We start from the raw sequence: 25,170 nt of genomic DNA on the forward strand, positions 1-25,170 counted from the left end.
CAGCTGAAATCACTGAGAATCAGGTCTAAGTGCTTAGACCTGCTGTGGGACAGTGTTTCTGTGGAAGAGAGGGCCCAGTCTGCACTAGCACCAAGGTTCCCCTACCGAGAACTCAGCTGAAATCACTGAGAGCTGGGTGGAACCTCAAGAGACCAACTCACAGAGGTCACAGTGGCAGGTGGCAGCAGAAGGTGATGGCGCAGGGCCATTGGCAACAGAGCAATGGAGTGAACAGTGGCACAATGAACAACAGTGGCCAGAGCGAACAGTGAGCAGTTGGAGGAACAAGCAAGGTGCCTTCTTGCCCCCTACCTGGGAGGTGAACTCATGTGAAAAGCACCTCTGAACTCTGAGTCTCCACTGACCAAGGACAACACAGGTGAGTGTTAATGAGGCTGTTAGGAATGCTGGAGACACAACACAGTTCATGCGAACAAACATGGCCGTGGCATCATACTTTCTATTTAAGCAAGAGATATCACACACTACAAACTTGGGGCCAATGTTAAGTGCATTGTCACTTGTTCATCCTGAAGTTGAACACTGGTTCTGAACAAGACCAGAAAATGCTCACTATCTTTCTGCAAGAAACTCAACTGACCAGCTAGAAGCATGTGGTGCAACAGTGAAAGACATAACAGTTGAAAAAGTGAAGAAATCACTTTTTTTTGAATCAACACAAAAATTTTTTGCATGGCTGATGAATGCACCGATGCAAATGGGCATCAAGTATTAAGTCATTGTGTACATTATCTTGAGGTCAGTGGTAGGCCAGTAGATGCATTTCTAGATGTTCAAGTTATAGAAGACACATTGGCTGCATCTGTGACAACCCACATCTTAGAAGAGTTAAATGCTTGTCACCTGGACCCCAAACAGATGGCTGCTTGTGCATTTGATGGAGCTGCAAACTTCTCTAGAAGACATGGTGGAGTACAAGCTTTGCTCAGAGAAAAGTGTAACCATAATCTCTCCTATACACACTGCAGAGGCCATCTACTCCAACTAGCGCTAGTACGAGCTGCAGACTCTTCAAAAGACATTATAAAAGCTATACATTTAATGTCTTCATTATATTCTTTTTTCAGCAAGAGTCCAAAAAAACTGAATATCTTGGAAAATACAGAAGATACACTGGGACTGAAGTTCAAATTAGTCCAACCTGGGAAAACCCTCTGGCTTTCTCATGAGCGATCCTTGGCTGTTGTCTTAAAATTATGCCAGCCATTATTACTGGCTTTGGAAAGTATCTACCAAGATGGGTTGGATCTAAGTAGTGAGGCTGGTGGATTACTTTTGCTACTACGTTCAGAGAAGACTATTGCTATTCTCTCCCTTGTAAGTCTACTGTTGAAACCACTTGGGTCATTAAACAATGCCATCCAGGCATCTGCTACAACAGTAGTAGATCTTTGTCCAGCAATAGAAGCTTCATTTGGATCAATCAGAGAGCTATTCATTGAAAAAGTACTAGAAGAAGCAAAGACTTCAGTCCAGAAGTTGACTAATGAAGGCATTTATATTGAATCCTTAAAGTGAAGAGAACAAGAAGTGTTTGTTAAGACAACTGAAAAAGTACACAGACTTGATTCTTAAAAATCGACAACAGCGACTTCTAGATTCTACTCAACCTCTATGTAGCTTTTACAGATCCCTGTCCTATAAACCACTGACAGTTGAGTGGAGTGAGGCACTAACAGCAGTGGGGCTGCCATGTGCTCAGGACAGGATAGAGAATTTGAACATAGAGTGGAATATCCTACAACGAACGAATGAAGATTTGACTTCAACTTCTTTTTTATCATCACTACTGGCTTGACCCAATCTTTGTGCTATGTTTCCTGGGATGAAAGAAGTAGGAATTCATCTCTTGTTACTCCCAGTCACAACAGCTACAGCTGAGCGTTCTTTTGCCTCGTTGAATAGAATTTTGTGTTTTGAAGGAAGTCGCCTTCTGCCTGATCATGTGAATGAACTAATGAGCATATCAATTAAGGAATGGAAGTACCAGACACACGAGAAGCCACCAAAGATGAATGCATTGCATTCAAGAAGTGCATTAACAGAGTTGTGCAAAGTTATAACAAGAAACCAAGAAGGATGAAGATGTAGTGCTTCACAGAAGGCTTGAGTAGCCAACTTTAATTTTTGTGATGATTTTAAAACATGAGTTAAATCTAATTAAATGGTCATGAAACATTTTTCAGTTTTTACTATGGTGCCATAGACCCACCTTCACCCTCACAGTCTCACCCCTCATCGGCCCTGACCCTCCCTCCTCCCCCCCGCCCGTAAATTTGAACACACACCCCCATTTCAATTCCTGGGGAAAACGCTGCCTACTATGGTTTTTTCCATGGAAGGAAATCATGTGGCCTTGGTGTCTTTTCGCAGTGGAATGGCACAGAGCTCAGGAGAGCCACTAACACTATTAAACTCTGAAAATCATAGCCAGACAGCAATACTACTATGATGATTAAAGCAAGATGACACTTTCCAGTGGGAACTTTCTATATGCAGTACACCAGGACCTCTCAGAACAGATAAGTGCTATTGACAACTGCTGCATGCAGTACAGCCTAGAGAAGAGTTAGTCATTCTGTCTCCTAGCATAAGGTGAGGAACCAGAAGAGTCTCAGTTTTTAATGGGCTTTTCAGTATGCCGATGTAGCTAGTTGAAATGCTGAGCTTCTGGGTTTTTTCCTTTCTGGTGACCTTTGAGACATTGTAAAAGCTTACTTTACCTCCCGTGAGCCCAACCTCCATTCTCCAAAAGAGCTGCAGGGAAGATACAAGCTTTGAAAATTTCCTGGCAGATGGCAGGAGAGGAGGAAGGAAGAGTCTGGCAGCTGAAAAAAACTCCTTGTCCTTCCTTTTTAATGTAGAATCTTCTCTGCTAACTTTGAGTCCAGTTCTTCCAGGAAAACTCCCTCCCCTATATCCTTGCTTTTACATTATCATGTGACTGTTGATAATTTACAGAACAGGAACTCATACTCTGAGATAGGGTTACCATACGTCCATATTTTCCCTGACATGTCATCGCCGTCCAGAATTTTTAAATATCTAAAAATGTCCGGGATTTTGCTTTTATTATTTTCCCCCAAAGAAGAGTTGCTCATTCAAGAAAGAGAGTGAATGTCGATCACTCGAGAGAGTGCCTGCTTTTTCCCCCTAGCTCCCAGCACTTGCGCTACGAAACAGCTGTTTCGCGCAGCTGGGAGGGATGGGGGAGGAGGGGGAACGCGACACGCTCTGGGGAAGAGGCGGGGCTGGGGCGGGGATTTGGGGAAAGGGTCCAATGGGGCAGGGAGGGGGTGGAGTTGGGGCGGGGACTTTGGGGAATGGTTTGGAATGGGGGCACGGAAGGGGTGGGGTTGGGCCAGGGGCAGGGCGGCACAAGCAAATACACTCCCCTCCCCCTCCCACCCCACCATGGAGTGTCCTCTTTTTTGAATGTTCAAATATGGTAACCCTACTCTGAGACAGACCTTTTAACTTCATGGAAATGAAGGAGAGGTTTGTGGAGTGGCAAAGCAGGGAATATAATAAATATTTCTCCTTTAAAAAAAAGAATAATTGTGTGAACAAAATTTTAGAAACAATTCCTAAGACCTTGATTAGATTCACATACAAGATGATGTTCAGTCAGGGATTCTTTTCTAGTGTTATATTTTTATTAAACGCTCAACCATTGTGCAGTAGGTGGCATTGATTCCCATGGGAGTTAGGCACATATATATCTTTGAGGATCTGGGCCTTTGATCAAAGAATGGAGAGAGAGTTTTAATATCCAATACTGACAGTTTGGCAACTTTCACTAGCCCTAAATTTAATTTTAAAAAAGTTTTTGTTTCTTTGTTTTTAAATAAAATTCTCAATCTAAATAAAGTGGGGGGGGGGGGAAGCTACTCTATGACCATGCAATGAAGACTGTTGTGTCCACAGGGGCACTAGTGATGTCAGATTGACCTCTAGGAGATTAAATTTTGACAAGTCTACTTTAAATTCTGTGTTTTGACACTTACCCTTTAAATCAGGAGTTCAGCCTATGTCCTTTGCATGCTAAACCTTGTGGTGCATTCCCTCTGAGTATTGAATTTTAATGCCTGCCCTTGGAGTGAAGAATTTGTTCTTACACTGGTAGATCACTGTCAGCACACCCAAATCAACAGCTAGGAGTCTGGAAGCCCTTATGCTTGTCACAAAATTACAGTTAAGGTGAGGGACAGCTATTGAACCTGATGACTCTGTCAATTATGTGAACATTCTCAGAAAAATAACAGATTTAAAAGTACAAGGCTTTTTAAGAATAGAATGAAATGTACACTGGAGGGAGAAAAAAGCAAGCCCTCAAAATACTGCACTCTAAATCATTGTCCTGTTATAGCAGAAAAGATTAAATACCTCATTTTTCACAGATTATCTGAAGAGTGTTTGCATGCTTAGGATGTTAGTGAGATTGTTTTCCCAATGTAATTGCAAAATGTATCTTCTTAATTGTATAGTCCTAACATTGTTTTAATATCTAGGCAATGTGGATTACATAATAAACTGTGATTTTTTTTTCCAGTTTACATTCTCAGAAACCAGGGCCTTAATTTCAAGAGGGGCTTGATATTTTGCAGTACATATTCTGCTCCATCTGCATTCAGCCATCAAGGCAGAGGAGTGTTAGGCAGAAATGAGTTTAATAATGAAATGTTAAATAACTAAGAATACAATGAATATTATCTCTGGCTTGACATAAAATTGTGGCAGTATTCTTTGGTTTCTGTAAGGTAGGTCACCAAATATGTAGCTCTGGTTTTTTTTCCCTTTATTCAGTGGCTCTCAACCTTTCCAGACTACTGTTCCCCTCTCAGGAATCTGATTTGTCTTGTGTACCCCCAAGTTTCACCTCACTTAAAAACTACTTGCTTACAAAATCAGACATAAAAATACAAAAGTTTCACAGCACACTGTTTCTGAAAAATAGCTTACTTTCTCATTTCTACCACATAATTATAAAATAAACCAATTGGAATATAAATATTGTACTTACATTTTAGTGAACAGTATATAGAGCGGTATAAACAAGTCATTGTATGAAATTTTAGTTTATTCTGCCCTCACTAGTGCTTTTTATGTAGCCTGTTGTAAAACTAGGCAAATATCTAGTTGAGTTGCTGTACCCCCTGAAAGACCTCTGTGTACCCCTGGTTGAGAACCACTGCTTTAATCTACTTGCTGCTAAAATTGTAAAAAGACTATGTAAGAAGTCACATAGAACCAGCATGTGACTTCTAGAAAGAACCATATGTATAAGCTTAGTCTTTGATGAGACATTCTGATACAGATGACAGTCAGGAAAGCAAGAGAATTTTTCTGTGGAGAGAATTTATCTGTCTCTGGAACCTAATTTCATATTCTATAGACAAAAATCAGTGAGCCTTCCTGGTTCCACATGGAAGATTCTCATGACTGGCTTCTTAATTTTAAATATGTATTGAAATAAAGATATCCATTTTCAGTTATTGGGTTATGGTCAGACAATGCTCCCCAAAGATGCTGCTTTAGCTTCAGGCAAGGGCTTTCCTCTTGCACACCATCTACAGCAGTGGTCACCAACTGGTCGATCGGGATACCTGGTTGATTCTGGAGACTCTCCCAGTCGATCGTGACCACTGGCAGCTAAAAGTCCGGCAGCACAGCAGGGCTGCCACTAAGGCAGGCTTGCTCTCTGCCTGCCCCAACCCCATGCCGCTCCCAGAAGTGGCCCACACGCCCACGTGGCCTGGGGGGCAGAGGTCTCCACGCACTGCACCTGCCTACAAGCACTGCCCCCCACAGCTCTCCTTGGCTGGGAATGGAGAAATGTGGCTAGTGGGAGCTGTGGGGGTGGTGCCTGCAGAGGGGGCAATGCATGGAGCCATGTGCTCCCCACACCCCCCTTCCCAGAGGCCACAGGGGCACATTGGCCCCTTCCAGGAGTGGCATGGGGCTGGGGCAGGCGGGGAGCCTGCTTTAGCCCCGCTGTGCCACCGACCAGGAGCCACCCGCAGTAAGTGCTGCCCGACAGGAGTCCTCACCCCAACCCTGAGCCCCTTCCCAGAGCCAGCACCCTATATGCTCTCCTGCACCACAAACCCCTTCATGCACCACAAGCCCCTGCCCCAGACCTGAGGCCCGTCCCAGAGCCAGCACCCCACAACCCCTCCTTCATCCCAACACTCTGCCCCAGTCTGGAGCCCCCTCCTGCACCCAAACTCCCTCCCAGAACTTGCACCCCTCACTCCCTCCTGCACCCCAACCCCCTGCCCCAGGCTCAGCCCAGAGCCCCCTCCCACACTCTGAACCCCTCGGCCCCCGCCCAGAGCCCACACCCCCTCCCGAACCCAAACCCGCTGCCCCAGCCTGGTGAAAGTGAGTGAGGGTGGGTGAGAGCAAGCGACGGAGGGATGGGGGGGATGGAGTGAGTGGGGTGGGGCCTCAGGGAAGGGGCGGGATAGATCCTGGGTTGCACTTAAATTCAAAAAGTGATCTTGTCTGTAAAAACATTTGAGACCACTAATCTACAGTAACTTTTGGAAGCTCTAAAGCCAAACGGGGACTTTGAAAAATGTGTAAGTAGCTAGTATACTATGATGAACTAATCCAGTCACCAAACCATGCCTTGTGACTATATCCAACTGTGATTTCACTTCCCTGCAACATGGAGTCTAAAAGCATAAAATGAGGTTAGAAGTAGTGTGTTCCCCTTTAAGTTATTTTTTGCCTGTGGGGTGAAAAGCTTTAAAAACAAGATGAGTCAGGAGTATACAAAAGATCTATTTTCTCTCACCTGACCAAAACCTACATATAACCAGATTTTCTATCTCCTGCACATATGTTGTTGTTAATCTCTCTATCCCCTCCATGCCCTCTCCCCTGTTTACTGTAAAGCTTGAAAGCAGAGTTTTGTTTCTGACAAGATTACTTCATGGAGACATTATTATGGAAATCATTAATATAGACACGGAAGTGCCTTTTCCCTGAATCAAAACTGTTCCCTGGTTAAATGTTTTTCCCTGAAGGAAAGTGTTCTTGTATTATATGCAGTTAAGGAAGGAGTTGAAAGGGGAAACTCATGACTTGGGTTGTTCTCTAAGATTGCTCTGTGTGGAAAATGTACTGGAGAGCTAGTACTCTCTTAATCACATTCCCAGGCTGGATCGTCTGCCTTTTGCTCCCTTCACCTTGTGGATGTGAAGAGAAGTACTTGGCGCATGGTGCTGGGCATTTTAATTGTAAGGTGGCCTGCATGAGACACAATGTGTAAGCAACAATTTGGGTCTGTTAATCCAAGATAATTCTCCCTGCTATCATCACCTTCAACAAATTGAACCCAGAATCTTGATGCTGTGAACCTAGCTGCCTGGAAAACGAGTTAAGTGGTCACTCAGTGAAAAGATGGTTTTTATACCCATAGGGACAGCGGCAATGTAACCTACTATCTAAGGAAAAAACAAATGTTGGTAATACTAGTTCCTAATCTTCATCAGCATCGATATTTACTCCAAAAATAATTAATAAAAATTTACATATGACTAACATGGAAGCAATTTGCATAATTCACATTGGAAGCCAAAACAACTCAATCCAAAAGAAGTGGTTGGGGGCTTGAAAAATGTACCCATGCTTACTAGCCAGAATGAAAAAACCCTGTGATGTCATGCCCCTCTGCAGTTTAAAGGAGTAATATAAGTCTGGTCTCTTGCACCTCTTGTATACTTGATGGAATTGTGACCATACAAATCTGCTATTATTATTTCACTCAGTTTGGGAAAGCTGAGCAGGAACAGAGGCAGGTGCTGGGGCTCTTCAATGTGATGAAGAACCAGAAGCAGGGTAGCACAGATGCTGCGCACAGCAGCTAGAAGGTTGCTTCTGTTAGTGTTCAAAATGTGTTAGCGACAGGTGCTTTGCAGTTATGGAGGGGGACACAGGACCTGCGGTGGAGCAAACAATCTTTTCAATATTTTAAGGGCTGATTGAATAACAGAAAAATAAATATTCTTTGCACGTGTAATTCAGTGAATGTATCTGTTCACCAATAGTATGTGACCAGCTACCAGACCTGGTCGAAGACTACAAAAAGTGGTTCTCACACAAATTGTTCAACAAATACCTGTAAAATTCATCCAACGTGTTCTCCAAGTTTTGTTCTTCCTGACTTCACTGTGTTTTTAATCTTTCCTCCCTCAGCTTCCCAGCTGCCACAAGGTGGGTTGTCTACTAGTCTATCCCTCTCCTATCCAGCTCTAGCGAACAGCTCCACAGTCCGCTACGGCTCAGAATTTTCCCCAAACAGCAGTGTGAAGAGTTTACTTGATTCTTGTCAGTTAACTGCTTCCCTCTGGGTTCTGAATAGTAACCGTGAACCCTGACAAAACTGCTTAGTTTTTACTCTGCTCCAGCTTGGCAAAGCTCTGAGTCTCAGCATCAGCACTTAGCAGCTGTAGACTTAGGAACTCAGCACTGCATCAATGTACACTTGGAAGCTTATCTTCACAACAGTAAGGGATAGAACTTCCTTTACTAATGAAAGCTTAGATTCTGCAGAAGTTGATAGCACTTGCCTAGGAAAGATTCCTACTCACTCTAAATGAGTGAATTTTGTGACATTTGCAAACAATTGTTGATAAATATGCATTTGCTTTTTAGCTTAACTAAAATATTTTTATTAGCAAGCTCATTTTGTCAAAGGGTAATGTAAACCAAATTATGTACATTACTGGTAACAACATAGCACCCCAGTTAGGAAAGATTTTTCTTTTCACTGCAGAGTAGGCCTTGAGCATAAATACAATAATTTTAATTAGCCAAGACATTCTTTTCAGTCTCTGAAAACTAATAAAAGAAAAAACTGAACCCAGAGTTTACATTGAATAGATTAACAACTTACCCTATTGCTGATTTTAAAATAATCTTTTTTTAAAGTAAAAAGAAAAGCGTAGCTTTAGAGCTTTACACACTCCAGATTCATAACATATGCCCAAGATGCTCTGTACAGTAAATTATCTAAATGAATGAGAGCATGTGGTAAACTGGCCAGCAACACTGCTGAATCAGAATTTCTGCTGGGGTTCTGCCCACTTTCTCAAATCTTTCTTGGGGTTAGGAGGAAGAGATTTATGGCAATCATTTCCATGTGGAAAAGACTTCCATATACAGACACACAAAATGAAGGGGTTTGAGTGCCAGGATTCTGGTCTGAATTACTGTGCCATGTGCATGAGAACTTAAGAAGGGTCCCCTGTTTAGCCACTCACAAAAATCATTATAAAATCTCATTTTGCCATGAGTTGTACAGCGTCCAGTGGCACATGGATGTATGTTTTTGGCAACCAACCAATCAATTTTCCATCCCACACTCAGTAAGCAAAAGTCATTCTGAATTAGTCTCTGCAGTTCAGTGCCTGCCAATGGTCTAACCTTGGAGATATAACAGAAAAAGTCAGCCAGTGATCACCCAAATTTTGCTTAATGTGGAACTAAATAAGTCATGTTCTGTTGGAAGATTTGCTCTTAAAATTGTCTCTATGTCAATGTGTAATGATTTAAAACTTACTCAAGTAGAAACTTCTTCACATAGGAAAGGGAATGAAACTCTTAGATTAGATCAAAAAGGCTAGTCCTCAAAAGTAGATAGCAATTAAAGTAGCATTAGCAATAAACCAAATAATATCGGGGAGAGAGAGAGTACAATCTCTGTAATATAGCACTTGAAAATTCAACATGTTTCAGAAATTAAGAAATGTACTTCATTTCAAAACATCTTTCCCCCTCTTCATTTTCTCTCTTTCTGCTACTGGGCTTATTACTAAAAGTTTAGATAATGTTTTTAATGTGCTTCAGACACAAAAATCCCTACATAAATGGTAGGTATTATTAGTAAGTCCAGATACTTCTATAAAAAAAAATTCCCAAGACATTTAATGGATTTAGGTTATCTTCTAATCTTCAACAGTTTACCAAAATGATTTTCAGAAAAAAACAATTGGAAGCTTCATTAAAAAGCATAGGTCAGAAGAACACCTATCCTTGTATTGCAACATATTCCATGCACTGGTCTAACATGATAGGGAAAATGTCAATGAATGTTGACAACAGGAGCTTCTCATAAGCATATGCTATAGCTGTCGATCTCGTTGCAAGAGTCAGAAAGCTGAAATAGCTATTGTAAAGGTTATGGTTGTTCTGCAGCATAATTAAAGTATCCTTAAAAACGTACCTTATTTCCAATGAACATTGCCTCTGCAATATTTAGTGCACTGTTCTTAGAAATAAGATCTAAAAATCACATAATTATTTGTGAAAATCTCAGTCACAGTCTCACCACTGATGATGCAAGAGGTCTTCTCTGCAGCCTGTGACATCTGGAACAGTCCTATATTTCTGTGTATCATCACGTCACTGTCTTTTCAAATTTAAAACTTACCTAGCCTCCGAGTACATTAGTAGGAAGGGGTATTTCTCTATGGTTCTCCAGGCGCTTGTGGATCACCGTGGGAGTTTCATTGACATTAACTCAGGCTGGCCCGGAAAGGTGCATGACGCACGCATCTTTTGGAACACTGGCCTGTTCAGGAAGCTGCAAGCCGGGACTTTTTTCCCAGACCAGAAGATCACCGTAGGGGAAGTCGAAATGCCCACTGTGATCCTTGGAGACCCCACTTATCCTTTGATGCCGTGGCTCATGAAACCCTACACAGGGAGCCTTGACAGCACCAAGGAGCGGTTCAACCACAGGCTGAGCTGGTGCAGAATGACTGTGGAGTGTGCTTTTGGCCATTTAAAGGGCCGCTGACACTCTCTGTGTGGGAAGCTGGATCTGTCTGATGACCACATCCCCGCAGTTATATCCGCATGCTGTACCCTCCATAACATTTGTGAAGGGAAGGGTGAACGATTTACTCAGGCATGGAACTCGGAGGTTCAACACCTGGAGGCTGAATTTGAACAGCCAGGAGCAGGGCTATTAGAGGGGCCCAGCGCGGGGCTGCAAGGATTAGTGATGCCTTGAGGGAGCAATTTGAGACTGAAAGCCACCAGTAATGTCTGGTGCCCTGCACGGGAGTGAAGTTCAGTGGTTCCAGTGTTAGTAGGAATCTGTGTTTGCTACGCTGACTTGCAGTGCCTGCTGTTTCCTGGACTAAGGTATCTTTTACTTTATGCAATAATAAAGAATGTTTTCAAAGCCAAAAAATCCATTTATTGAAAAGAAAATTCATTTATTGAAAAGAAACACAACTGCTTGGGAAACAAAGGGCAAGGGGGTGGAGTGGGGAACGGTACAATCACAGATTTGCATATGTCCTGTTATCATACTCAGCCTTCCTGTCTGGAGTGCTGTGGAATGAGTGCTGCACTTCAGGATGGCTATACTGCATGGTGATGGGGGGTGAGTGCAGTGGTTGAGGATTGTAGTTTTCAGGGCTGGGTGGTGAAGCTACAGGTGTTGGAGGCAGCTGGTGGCGGTAAGAACCCGGATGTTGGGGAAAGTGGGTTGGAGGTGACATGGGGACACAAAGGAAAGAGTTTTGGGACAAGGGCTGCAGGGGGGGGTCAGACACAGTAGTGCTCCGCCTGCATGGCTATGAGCACCTGGATCGGGTCTGCTTGGTGCTCCATTATGCTTATCAGCTGATCCGTGCTTTGCTGCCGGAGCACTGCACTTTTGTGCTGGTGTTCCTCATTCTGCTGGAGGATCCTTTCACTGTCCTGCCACTCCTGCACTGTTTGATTTTCATTACTTGAATGCTGCATTACTTCATGCAACATGTCTTCCTTGCTTCTACATGGCCTCTTTCTGATTCTTTGGTGTCTTTCGGCTGGCAATTACACAGACAGCTGAGATCTCAAGGTTGCATCTGTAAATGCTAAATGCAACACTTAACAGAGGCAGCATTGTTCACACCAGACAGAGCAATGATTCCCCCGTACTTAAGGGCAAGCACAGTTTACACAATAGCATAAGTTTCCCGTCCCAAAGCGAGCGCACATAACCCATGGGAGCCCCAAAATGGTGAGTAAGCACAGGGTCAAGTGTGACTGATTGTTTCAGGGCTGTACTGTCCTCTGGGTTTCTGTGCCTTGGGGAGAGCAAACAGTGCCAGGGGACCCCTATACTGAACACTGTGCGCACATTTTCCACAGGAGTTTGTCCTGGAAGATATCTCACTGCTGAGGGTGACCAGAGAAGCAAGGGAGGGTCTTCTACTGCAATGCAGATTCCGTCCTGGCCCATATGCAGCTTGCCTGTGTGCAGCAATGGTACCCCCGCCCCTCACGGCACAGTGGCACGGAAAAGTTAGCTTTACTGGGACAAGGAACACAGTGGCTCTCCCAAGAAACCTGCGCAAGCACATTGCCCAAGTTCTGGATGAGACCTCTGAAGGCTGATTACCGCGATGTGAGAGAGCATATCAACGCCCTATTTTGCATCTAGGCATGCGTGCAGCCTCAACCCTCCTCACCCCAAGAGCCCGCACTGAATAACTTCCTTCCCAAAGTAAAAGCCGCTTACTGGAAACCTCCTCTGGTGTTTGTCCTTCCCCAAGCACCGGCCGCCGCGACTGGCTACCTTCCTCCTGGCTTGAGAACAGCTCCTGGCTGCATGCATCTAGGGATTCCGGGGTTTCTTTCTCCGCCTCAGCACCCTTGCTTCCACTTTGCTGCTGTTCCTCCTCCTTCTCCCGCCTTGTTGAACTGGGCTCTGAAGTGTCCATAGTGGTACTCGGAGTGGAGGTGGGGTCGCCCCCCAGTATCACGTCCAGCTCTTTGTAGAAACGGCAGGTCGTGGGGGCAGCACTGGAGCGGCTGTTTGCCTCACGGGCTTTGCAGTAAGCATTCTGCAGCTCCTTCACTTTAACCCTGCACTTCAGAGATACCCCGTCATGGACCCTTTCCATCATGTCCTTTGATATCTGCCCGAAGGTATCATAATTCCTACGGCTGGAGTGCAGCTGGGACTGGACAGCTTCCTCCCCACAAACACTGATGAGGTCCAGCACCTCGCCATTGCTCCATACTGGGGGTCGCCTGGCACGTGGAGGCATGGTCACCTGGAAAGATTCGCTGAGAGCACTCCACGCCTGGCTGAGCAAACAGGAAGGGGATTTTCAGAATTCCCAGAGAATTTAAAGGGCGGGTCTGATGGTTGGTCACCTGAGGGCAGGGCAGTAGAGTTCAAAGTGATGACCAGAGTGGCTAGAACAGGCATTGTGGGACACTTCTGGAGGCTGATCAGCGCGCACTAACAGACCAGGATGTCCGCACTGGCGCCGCGGCGCTCCAGCGGGGGTGCACCAAATGTTGTTCCACTCGCCGAGGTGTAGTACCAGGAGCACTCTAGCCGTGGAGTCAGAGCGCTCTACGTGCCTTGCCGGTGTGGACGGGTAGTGAGCTAGTGCGCCTGGGGCTCCTTTAATGCGCTGTAACTCGCAAGTGTAGCCAAGCCCTAAGTCTCTCCCTTTCCAGGGAGGATTAAACTTCAGTGAAATAAGGCCACTTTACCACAGATTGAAAGTGTCCATGCAGGGGATTAGTGCTAAGAAAGCAATCCTGTCTGTGTTTCACTAGTGCTATGTTAGAAAGTACCAGTCCATCCCTTGTATTCAATCAGGTGTCCTCTGTGGCTGACCTCTGCATCCACTGCAGGACATGAAAGTTTTGATTACCTCAGTCCTGGGTTGTCACTTGTTACTGTAACGAGTGGAGCAGCACATGACCTACTTGGAAAGGGGGCTTTCTTGACAGGATCTGCAATTCAGTGAAAAGAAAACTATCCTTTCTTTATGTCTCCAAGGATATTCAAACAATAATGGGAAGTAATCACTTAGAAAAAGTCACAAGTTTTGAAGAGTTACACCCATATTTCCCTAAACATACTTTGCCTTCTTCCACTGATGGGGTAAAAATCAAATGGCCAGGTAATTTCATCAAGACATCTGAGGGAGTCTCCAAAACTTATTTTGATCACAAAACAGCTTCTACATCCTGAAACTCATTCAAAAACATGATTCACTGAGTGCCTCTTCCCTCACCCAGCCCCAGCTAGATTGGTTTTGAACCCACTAGGAACATCAGAAACATCCCAAGGAATTCAGAGCATGAGGAAAAATATTTAAAAGACTAGAAATTCCTAACATTTCTACCTTTTTTTTTGTAACATGAGCATATTCACCCTGACAGTGTTTGCTCTGGTTTTATTGTAGAAAGCAGCATATTTGAGGTTGCTCTGCACTCCTCCACTTGCAGTGCAAGTCCTCTACAAGTATGTTGACAAAAAGGGTCAGAGTTTTCTATATCTAATATATATGTGCCAATGTGCACCTGAGGTGCCACCTGCATATAACTGATTATATGTGCACACATGAAAGTATGCACAAAATTGCACTTCTCTTGCCTGGAAAATGTCAAAAACTGGGCATCCATTTTTGTAGAAAACACTCTTAGAGACAATACACGCAATTCATGCAATAGCAACAGTGTGGCCTGATGAATAAAGTCTTAAAGTTTTCAAGGGAATGGGAGCTGCCTTTTTTTTTAAGTAAGATCTCCCTCCTCTGTATACTGCTTTAAAGTAATTTACAGTACTTCTGTAATTCCCTTCTTAGAGACAGGAGATAAATAGCCATCTTGGGGCCAGGCTTCACTGCACCCTGTTGATTATACATCTAAAGTTAACTCTGCCTCAGAGCTCTTGGAACTTTGGTGATTAACAAAAGAGAGTGCACAGCATTCAAAACTTTGGCCTGGCTGACTTATCTCTGAGTTCCAGATGAAGGTTTGTCTCAGTTTATCTATTTTTGATCCTGTAAAACAAACGAGCAGAAAGGCTAATTAGAAGAGGAAAGCTGAACAATTAATTATTAGACAAGTGAGCTCTATTTTTAAAAGGTCAATTTTTCTCACTGGGAGGATACCGTACACAGCTGCGGCCTGGTTCTCTCCTGCCTTATACCTTGCGTAATCATCTACATCCGTGCAAAGTGGCCAGAAAATGCTACCATTATGAGTGGATGAAAGACTCATTCCTACTGAAATATACATGCACATCAATCAGGCTCCCCATGGTTACACACTCCCCATGTGTAAGCATGGCGGTAGTCTGACGCTTCCCATGACGCATGCTTACACGCTGGTCACAATGAGCAATGCTGGTTCTGTTGGATCAGTGGGGCATGTGAACTCTGGGGCTGAAGACCTTCCACTTAACGCTACTGGCCATGGCACCCTTGAGAATTAAACTGGGGGGCATATCAGCCTTCCTAAGCACTTGAACTGATAACAACAATCACAGAGCTGTATGAAGAGAAAGCTGATCTAATCAATAACTTTAAATTGTACCTGGAAATGAACAGGAAGCCAGTGCAGAAACAAAGAATTGATGTAATATGCTCGATGCAATTAACATTGCTAAGCAGCTGAGTAACCACAAACTTCTCTAGTTGATGCTTCCAAGGAGTTTATGATGCTACTTGTACTCTTGTAAATGAAGCTCAAAATATTGTGCTATATAAACAGTTGGCATTTTGGGTAATGTATTTGTTTTTGGGGAACCAGCATAGGAGTTAAATCAAGTGCCACCCACAGGTTGGCAAGGGCACTATTTCCAGTTCAGAGGGACATGTTAAGGTTGCTCATTTTGAAGTAACTTAATAAAGCTTAATGGAGATCCACTGACTCCTTTCACATGTCAGAGCTATGGGACAAGTCTTAACAAATTCATGCAATTACAGGAGCGGAAAGGCTGGTCACCCAATGGCCCATTACAGAGCAGCGGGTGCTGTGGTACACGGGGTCCCATGCAACCCGACAATTGGCGTCCTCAACTATCTTGGAATCGTCTCCCGGCTGTTACATTTCTCATTGGGCTAAATGGTTATCCATATCCACACAGCACTCTTAACTGAAAGGTTGCTGGCAGGGTGCTTGTTTTCCAGTGGCCCCATGCAGCAGTCATGCAGGCACATCACAGTTAACATGCTCAGGAATCTAAACGGCCTTGCTCGGAGCAGCATTCTTAAAAGCAGTTTTGGTACTTTTGGAATCAGTGAGCAGATGCCTGGGTTATGTAGGGGCACTGTCGAGGTGGGGCTTAGAACAGGGTGATGTACACCGGGAGGGGCAAGCAGGGATATTAAACTTATGATGGTCAATGACCAATCATGGAGACTGGGCAGCATTTGCTATCTTCCGGAAAGGCTGGGAGCTTGGTTCTGCCCTATGGAATTTGGTTCTCTGTCATTCGCAATAAGGGCCACAACAGCAGTGGTTCAGGGGGGTACAGGGGCACAGGCAATTCTGACAATTGGGTGTTGGCATTCAGAGGCATACAATATGTTGTGCAACCTCAGGTGGTCAGTCGCCATTAATGTGTTATGATGTCATTCCAGATGTTGGCAAACCGGCCATGGAGATGGTGGTGTGGATCTGTGGGCACAGGATTGTTTTTCTTATGCACATAGGTGGACGTCCTAGTGGCCTTAAGGGTTGGCAACTAGTGTCCAGTGACGAGGCAAGGCTGCGTTGGCATGGAAGGAGAAACATGTTATTGGACCAGCTCATGCCACTGCTGTGTACCGAGGGGCCTGTCAGAAGTCACTCACATGATGTGGCACACATTGGAGAACACTAGCTGGGAATGTGTAGAGGAGTTCAATTACTGCCCAGAACAAGAAGGGGCTTGATGCAGAGCCGTGTTATCATACATGCATTAACTCAGGGCCTGGCTGGGAGCTTTGGAGCGCCACCGGGTGGTCAAGGCTCGACAGATTCCACCAGCCGGGTGACCAAATCTCTTGGGGTCATAAAAGGCTCAGCAATTTGGGCATCCTGGGGCACCAAATTATTCAGGGAGTATGGGCTTCCCCTGTAAAGCCTGGGATCCCATTTGTTTTGGCCAATATAAAAGGGGGGGGCAGTAAAGATGTCTGGGAACCCGACTGGGTTTGGAGTGAGGGGGAGGCAGCCAAGCTAATTGCTGGCACCTCCTTGTGGCAGATGTCCAGTGCAGGTACTCCATAGGGAACGTACAGTGACCAGATGGCTTGGAAAAGGATTTTAAAAGAGGTGTTCATTAAAGGAACAAATGGGTGGCAGTTGGGGATTTCTATGATTGGTTCGTCAGGAAGCCAACCCCCCATACTTATAGCCCATCTTAGCCCTCCTACAAGGGGGGTGGGTGGTAAGGTCCCAGCCATGGATTTGCTGTAGGAACCTGGATGGAAAAAGAGGGGTAGCTGGAGGGAGCCCCCCAGATTATGGTAAGGTGCCAGCAATAAATTTGCTGGAGGGACTTGGATGAAAAAAGAGGGGAGCTGGTAAAAGCCCCCCGGGTAATTCCAGAATAAATATGGGGTTACCTGCACTGTACACATTTATCTGCTGGGTAGTCTGAGACATCTAATAATAAAGTTGTGGCCTGATTAAACCCATGTCAGATGTCTCCTGTCCTTTCTGTTTAGCCAGACAATAACATTGCTAAGCAGTTGAGTAGCCACAACTAGTTCTAGTTGATGCTTCCAAATAGTTTATGATGCTACTTGTATTCTTGTAAATGGAGCTCAAAATATTGTGGGTCCTATAGAAACAGTTGGTGATTTGGGCCGTGTATTTGTTTTGGTTTGGTTTTTGTGGTGGTGGTAATTTCTTAGATAGTAAAACAGTGACATTTAAATAGGTAGAATTCCTAGCACTTTCCCCACCATAATGACAATAAAGGAAAAATTTAAGTGAAATCAGTGCCCATAAAACTGACAGACAATCCTAGAGAATGAGGGCTTCTTTCTCCCCAAAATCTTTATAGCAGCAACACAAGCTTCCTTTCACTGTCAGCCAACATGCCTCAGTCATGATCTGATGGGGCCACTTCTGTTAGCAAGAGAATAATTCAATCTCCACACACACTCACTCCTTGGTCCCGTGCTGAGATTGCCAAGAAGGGTTCCAATTAGTGCCAATTGCAGACTATGACAGTTTTAAAGATCGACTTTCACACTGTGCCAAACCTTTAAAAGAGAGAACATTTATATAAAAAGCAATTTGCTTTGATGGTAATTTTCTGTATTCCTGTTGCTATTATTGAAGATATTTATGTTAGAATCAGAGTGTCCTCTCTCTCAGCCTAGTTTCTACTTCTGCTTGATCCTGCAGTGCAGTAATAATCATATGCTAATGTCTTCTTATGTGTCAGTGGCCATTTTAAGCATCCACTATTTGAATTATTTGAGGGGTCAGATTTGTTTGAATACGAATCCTGCAAAACTACCAGCTTCATACGCAGACTAATTCTGCTTCTGGAAATCTTCACATCTGTAATAGCAGACTTAAATCTTTCAAGGAGATTTTTTTTAATGCTTTTTCCTGAATCAGTGCAGCTATCCAAACTACAATAGTGCTAGGAATAATTAAACACACCACAAAGTGCCTTTAGAAATTCTAGTTGATTCTTATTGGACATCCCCAAATCTAATGGCTCATTGTATTTTCCTACCAGTTGCCATGGGTGAGGTTCTCTAAAAGTCTTAAGACGTTTGTACGTCAGCCCACCCGAGAACTTACAGCGGCACGGCTGTAGCGCTGCAGCTGTGCCACCGGAAGGTCTCCCATGCAGCTGCTCTATGCCGACGGGAGAGCTCTCACGTCAACATAATTAAACCACCCCCAACGAGCAGCGGTAGCTATGTCGGTGGGATACGCTTTCCTGCTGACATAGCGCTATCCACACCAGCGTTTCTGTCAGCGTAACGTATGTCACTGAGGTGAGTATTGTTTCATACCCCTGAGCGACATAAGTTATACCGACAAAAGTGCCAGTGTAGACATAGCTCTGGGTGCCTGTCTCAATTATGGGAGCCTCCCAGGGCTGTCCTGTGGCCACAGGCTGCCTGGAATTTCCTCAGTGCTGTGTACTATGGCCTCATCCCTGATACAGCAGTGGTTGCAAAGGGGTCTTTGGGAGGCATCCATCTGACTGTCTTCCTCAGTGATTGTACTGGAGGAATTCTCCCCCAGCCAGAACAAGGACTTTAGGACCCCTTCACACTGCTCCAGATCTTTTACAAAGAGGTCAGGCGTGAGGATCTGATCCAGAATTCTAACATTGTACTGTGTACCACCGTGGAGCTGATTATGAGCTCTTAACCATAGCTTTGAGTTGTGGAGGGTGTTGAGTCACAAGCCCAGATCCACAAGGGTACTTACTCACCAAACCCCCAGATGTCAGTGCCTAAATATCAGGTTTAGGCTCCACTGCAATCCAGAAAATGCCCGCTGGAGTACCCCCTAACCCTGTAGTCATCTAAATTCACTCAGCACCTAAATATTCAAGGTAAAAGTTGCCTAGGTGCCTAAATTTCTGCCTCTGGTCATCTGCACTGCTTCCTCACTCCAGGTGTCTGGATGCCTATTTCCTGCCTAAGCCCCAATGCTATCCACGAACCAGAGGAAGACAAGCAGAAAAAGTGCTTCGCCTGCCTGTGGGGCCTGATCTAGCAGATGTGCCCAAAAGATGCCTAACATTCATGATGGTGGCCCAAGGTATAGGAGATTCAAGTTCAATTCCTCCCTCTCTCTGACGAGGACAAAGGATTTAACTAGGGATGTCCAGCCACTGGACCATGGGATAGTCTTTTGTGGGGCTCCCTCAATCTCTCTCTCTCTTATTGAAGCTGGACTACTGTGAATAAATAATGAGTCATTGGTCCAGAGAGAAAAAGCAAGCGAGAATAACTTTATAGCCTGGTGCTTAGGGCTGGTGAGGTGAGAGATACAGGGTTCAGTCCTCTGCTCCAGTGACTCTTTCAGAAATGTCCCTGACCTCTGCTAGATCCCATAAATTCACATGGAGCTTGGGGACAACCTCTGTCTCTCAGGGGAATAGTCAGCCAGAAACTTTAAAATTCCATATAGGTTGGAGTTTTGAATTCCCTTACATAAGGAGATGTAGGAGAACTTAGGGATTGTGTGTGTGTGTGTATATATATATGTGGGTGGGTGGGTCGGTGTATATGTACTCACTCTCTCAAATAAATATGCAGTTAAAATAAAAGCAAACCCTTTGAAGCCAAGTATAATGGACTACAGTAGATTGATCTCAGATTTAAGATGAAAAATCTTTTGCTGTCTTAATGTCTACAATAATGAATGACATTAAAATGCATAATCACAGAGCTTTTCTTAGCCTAGTTCTGGGAAGTTAGAAATGGCTTCATTTTGCTTTGAATATGATTGATATTTTTGCCAACCTATTACTTTTGGCTCCCAGATTTTAACTCAGGGGATGAACACAACACTACAATTCTTTAAGTCAGAAAATGTAATTATGTATGGAGTCTCTGGTGACAGTCATAATTATCAGACCAACAAGATCCAAATATGAAACACAGACCTTTGTTACATATGGCAAAGACCCAAAATGCAAGACACAGCATAGACATTTCAGAGAAGGATGATCTTAGTGATGTCATTGTTATCATTGCATTTCCGAGCAATAGTTTTAGAACCTCATGATTCACACTGAATGGCTCAGAGATAAGTCTGGGCCTAAAAGGGAGGGCATCCCTGACTGACATAATATAAATACTACTGCTGTTGTGTAATACAATTTCTAAGTACTGTATACAGTGTTAGCTCCTCTTGCTGGAGACTTGGTCTTCTTATCTGTACAGAGTGAGACACCTAGTATTCATCTGAGTGTTGTAAGAGTTCATATTTTTCAGTAAAATAGCAAATAACTTCTAGTTCTCAGTTCTTAAGAATGAATACAGATTGTGCCCTTCCCTCACTCTCCTTCCTTACATACTGTATTTTCTGTGATTATGAGCTACAGAGACAACTATTTTCTTGGTCCATATCTCTACACGTGATACTGCCCCGAACTACTCTGCCACTGTCTCTGATTCAAATGGCAAAAGAGGGGCCGGACCATATTGCCCCACCTGCAAGTTCACAGACAAAGTCAATGGCTAACACTGCATTGGAATAAGAAAAGGAGTACTTGTGACACCTTAGAGACTAACAAATTTATCTGAGCATAAGCTTTTGTGAGCTACAGCTCACTTCATCGGATGCATGCTGTGGAAAATACAGTGGAGAGATTTATACACACAGAGAACATGAAACAATGGGTGTTACCATACACACTGTAACAAGAGTGATCAGGTAAGGTGAGCTATTATCGGCAGGAGAGCTGGGGGTAAAAAGCCTTTTGTAGTGATAATCAAGGTGGGCCATTTCCAGCAGTTGACAAGAACATGTGAGGAGCAGTGGGGGGGGGGGGAAATAAACATGGGGAAATAGTTTTACTTTGTGTAATGACGCATCCACTCCCAGTCTTTATTCAAGCCTAAGTTAATTGTATCCAGTTTGCAAATTAATTCCAATTCAGCAGTCTCTCACTGGAATGTTAATGCCTCATGTCCTCTGAGAGAGATAATACTCAGTAATATCCTTTGATCTTTTTTTAATGTTCTGTAATTTGATTTTCAGACCATTGATAGTCTCTTTTTCTTACGGCTGAAGTACCTGCAAGGAGTAGGTGGAATGGACAAATATAATCATAATACAGGGTTTTGCAAAGGTCAAAGAGATGAGACATTGAATTTCCCATTCTCATTGCAACTTTGTAGACTTGTCCTCCTCAGTTAATTCCCTTTTCTGAAATGAAGAGAACTTGGCCATAGATACTTGAATTCTTTGTTGGCTGGGCAGATGATAGAGCACCTTAAAAATCTAGAGGCTTTGACAATGCCATGAAATATAGATTTGGTCTTTTAGCCTGTATGGTCTAAATTCTACTTTAGATTACAATCTTTTTTCAACTCATTAAGTGATGGGTGGATCAGTAGAATAAAAATGGGGAAATCTGATGGAAGTTACAGACATTTTGATATGCATAAATACCTTCTGAAGCTATACTTTAGGTATGTGAATAAAAGAGAAAAGAAGCTTGTGCAAAGGGAAAATTTGACAGTGATTTTTTTGTCTTTGCCTTGTGCTGTTGCTGTCCTGAAGTTTTTAGGAGAGCAATGGTGCAAATTTAAATTAGGTCAAGTGATCAGTTTGTTTATGTATTTAATATCTAATAGCACACACACATCCAGTGGGGGTGAGTGGGTCGTGTGTGTGTGAGAACATATATATACACTTTATATATACTCCCTATATATATACACTTGATGGAGTAGTGTAGTATACAGGTTATATAGTTTTAATATATATGTGTATATATACATAAGTATCGGGGTAGCTGTGTTATTCTGTGTCCACAAAAACAATAAGAAGTCTGGTGGCACCTTAGAGACTAACAGATTTATTTGGGCATAAGCTTTCGTGGGTAAAAAAATCACTTCTTCAGATGCAGCCTGAAGAAGTGGGTTTTTTACCCACAAAAGCTTATGCCCAAATAAATGTTAGTCTTTAAGGTGCCACTGGACTCCTTGTTGTTTTTATATATACACATTATATCTATATAGGAACTACATGGTGATGTGCATGGTAAGGGTTTCATCAGCATGAGTTTGTGCTAGTTTTGAAGTCATGAGTAAGTGTAATAATGATACAAGTGCTTTCAGACTGAAAGATGAAAAGAGCTATGTAAGAGCAAGGTATTATTTTATTTATTAATGCAGGTCATCTCAAACAGATGGTGATAAAACATTTACATTACATGCCACATCGTGCATTTTGCATGAGCCATATGTATTACAGAAAACTATTTTAAGTAATGTTTTAGAGTCTTTAAAAATTGTATTTTAATGCCTACTTTGTGTGCCTCTCTGTCCATAAAGCCAGGTGCCTCAGTATTATTAGTCCAATTGTACAAGGCTCAGAAGGGACCCTAAAAATATCTAAAAATGACCAGATATGTCATCTTATACCTAAAAATGCCTGATTTATGGTCCAGTGTCAAAGGTCATTCCAGTGCAAGTGCTGGTCCTATTCGAAGCTGGAAATTGCCCCCAAGATAGAATTTTAAATTAGTCACCTTCTTGTTATAAAAAAAAAAAAAATCTGATTCTGGCCCAGTCAGAATCTTGCCTATCCTGGGTCTTGGACAGGTTTAATTTAGGGAGGGAAAACAGTTCTATGACAAATTATTTTTTTAAAATGACAACACTTTAAAGTTGCCTGTAGCAGAGCGCAGCAGCTCCTGCCTCTGCTAGGGCCACAAAGTCACTTTGAGACCCTGGGGGGTTAGTAACCACAGGTGCAGTTTATTTACAGGCTTGTTCCCACCACCATTTCACCATGTACAGTTGGCCCTTCACCACCTACAGGAAGGAGGTGCTACCTCCCTACCTTTTCCCTTTCTTTCTGCTCCCTCTTTGGTTTTCTTCCCCTGAGGCTTTTATACAGCCCCAAGCTATTTAGGCAGCAGCTGTCTCTGCTTCCCCAATCAGGGCCAGGTTATCTCCAGCCAGCTCAAATTTATTCCCCTAAATGGGAGCTGGCTGACAGAGGGTTGAATCAGCAACCCTTTGCTCAGCACCCTGTCACATGCCCAATGGTTGGAATGTTAGAATAAGTTCCTGAGGAGGTGCATTAGTGGTGGCAAGGAAGGTGGCCAATTGGACATGAAATATTTGCCTCGTGGCTCTGCAATATATTAGAAATTTGTCTGTAAATCAGTCTACTTACCTACCTTGGTGGATATAGATATAGATAAATGTGTAGACACCATATCTATGGTGATGAGATTTCACATGATAAATTGCCTTTATTGCATATTTTTGATTGCCCAAAATTGTAGTAGGTTTTTCACTAAACCAAATATAGTTCTATTATTTTTATTAGTTGATTATAAACACAGGATTGAGATTCTCTCAAAATCTATGAACTTTAATTTAATAGAGGTTGAAGGTAATTCCCTCTATAAACTTCCATGATCCTAAAATTTGCTATTTTTCCTCAGAAATATCATCACCATGAGTCAAGGAGTACATACTGTTTCATGAGTGAATAAATCTTACTAATAGAGCCTAGCATTAAATGCAGAATATGATTTCTGAAAATAAAAAATTCATGCATGTAATGTTCCTCCAAGCGACTGTTTATTTTAACTAGGCTAAATGATTTGTAGACTTTTCTATGAAAGGATGTTTAATTTATTTACCATATGTAGCTCTTCCAAAGCTTCACTATCGTTCAATGTTGTTGTTGTTGTTTTTCTTCTTCTGCCTGGGATAGAGGATACAATAGACAAAACCAAAGCTTTCAATTCCTCTTGCTCAAGGGGATATCTGTACTATTTTAAAGACATAATGTAGATAACATGATTAATGGGAAGTTGATGTGAGAACTGAGAAAGTTTTATCATTTTGACTATAATTTTGCAAGAATATATGGTTAAAGTTTGCCCTCAGTTACACCTGTGCAATGCCATTGACAGGAGTAGAATCTGATAAGCTGGATGGGCTAATCTGTTGACTAATTCACTTAGCAGGTGCTGACTTCACCAGGTACATTCCAAATAGATTTTCTTACCAGTCTTTGAGTGTCTCCTCTGCTTCCTTTTCCCACGGTTCCACTGATTTTTTTCAATGGTATTTCAATACAGTGATTTGGCAGAGCAGGGTGATTGCATACAGAACCAGTGACATGGTGCTTAATCCTACAATTGTGATTTATTTTAGTTGTTGTACTGAACAGTTCTGGCATTCAAATTAGTTGCATTTCACTTGGCCAGGCAATAAATCACATAAACAGACAATTAATTACATTTGAAATTAGGAAAGCCTACAGAAAATCAACTCCATCTCAACAAAATGGCAACTAACCTTTTCTTAGCTAATAAAAAACAAGCAATCCAATGATGTAATAAATGAAGTATTGACTTGGGTTTTCTCGTTTAAATAAGCATTTATTTGTCCTTCAAGTTATCAGAATCACTTTATCATGCAAAATTTCCTAGTGGTTTCCTCTCCAGTTTTAATAAACTTGACATGGAATTTAGTGTTGTCCTGTAAACTCACCTGCTCAGATAATTGTGCTGCTTACCTGGTTTCAATTCACTGGTTTTACCCGAAGAAGAGCTATCAGATTTTTAAAGAATAATCTTTCTTTGATAATGTTGTAAATATTTTACTGTAATTGGGATATTCTCAAAATCTTCCTTTCCCCCAATTCCCAAAGATGAAT

General features: G+C 43.0%; 1 protein-coding gene across 8 annotated transcripts in view; it reads left to right on the forward strand.

Moving 5' to 3' along the window:
* Nucleotides 1-25,170, forward strand: part of FRMPD4 (FERM and PDZ domain containing 4) — a 435,288-nt gene that overhangs the window by 368,253 nt on the left and 41,865 nt on the right. The gene's annotated exons all lie outside the window — the stretch shown is intronic.

The sequence above is a fragment of the Natator depressus genome, chromosome 1, assembly GCF_965152275.1.
Source record: "Natator depressus isolate rNatDep1 chromosome 1, rNatDep2.hap1, whole genome shotgun sequence".
NCBI classification, from domain to species: Eukaryota; Metazoa; Chordata; order Testudines; family Cheloniidae; genus Natator; species Natator depressus.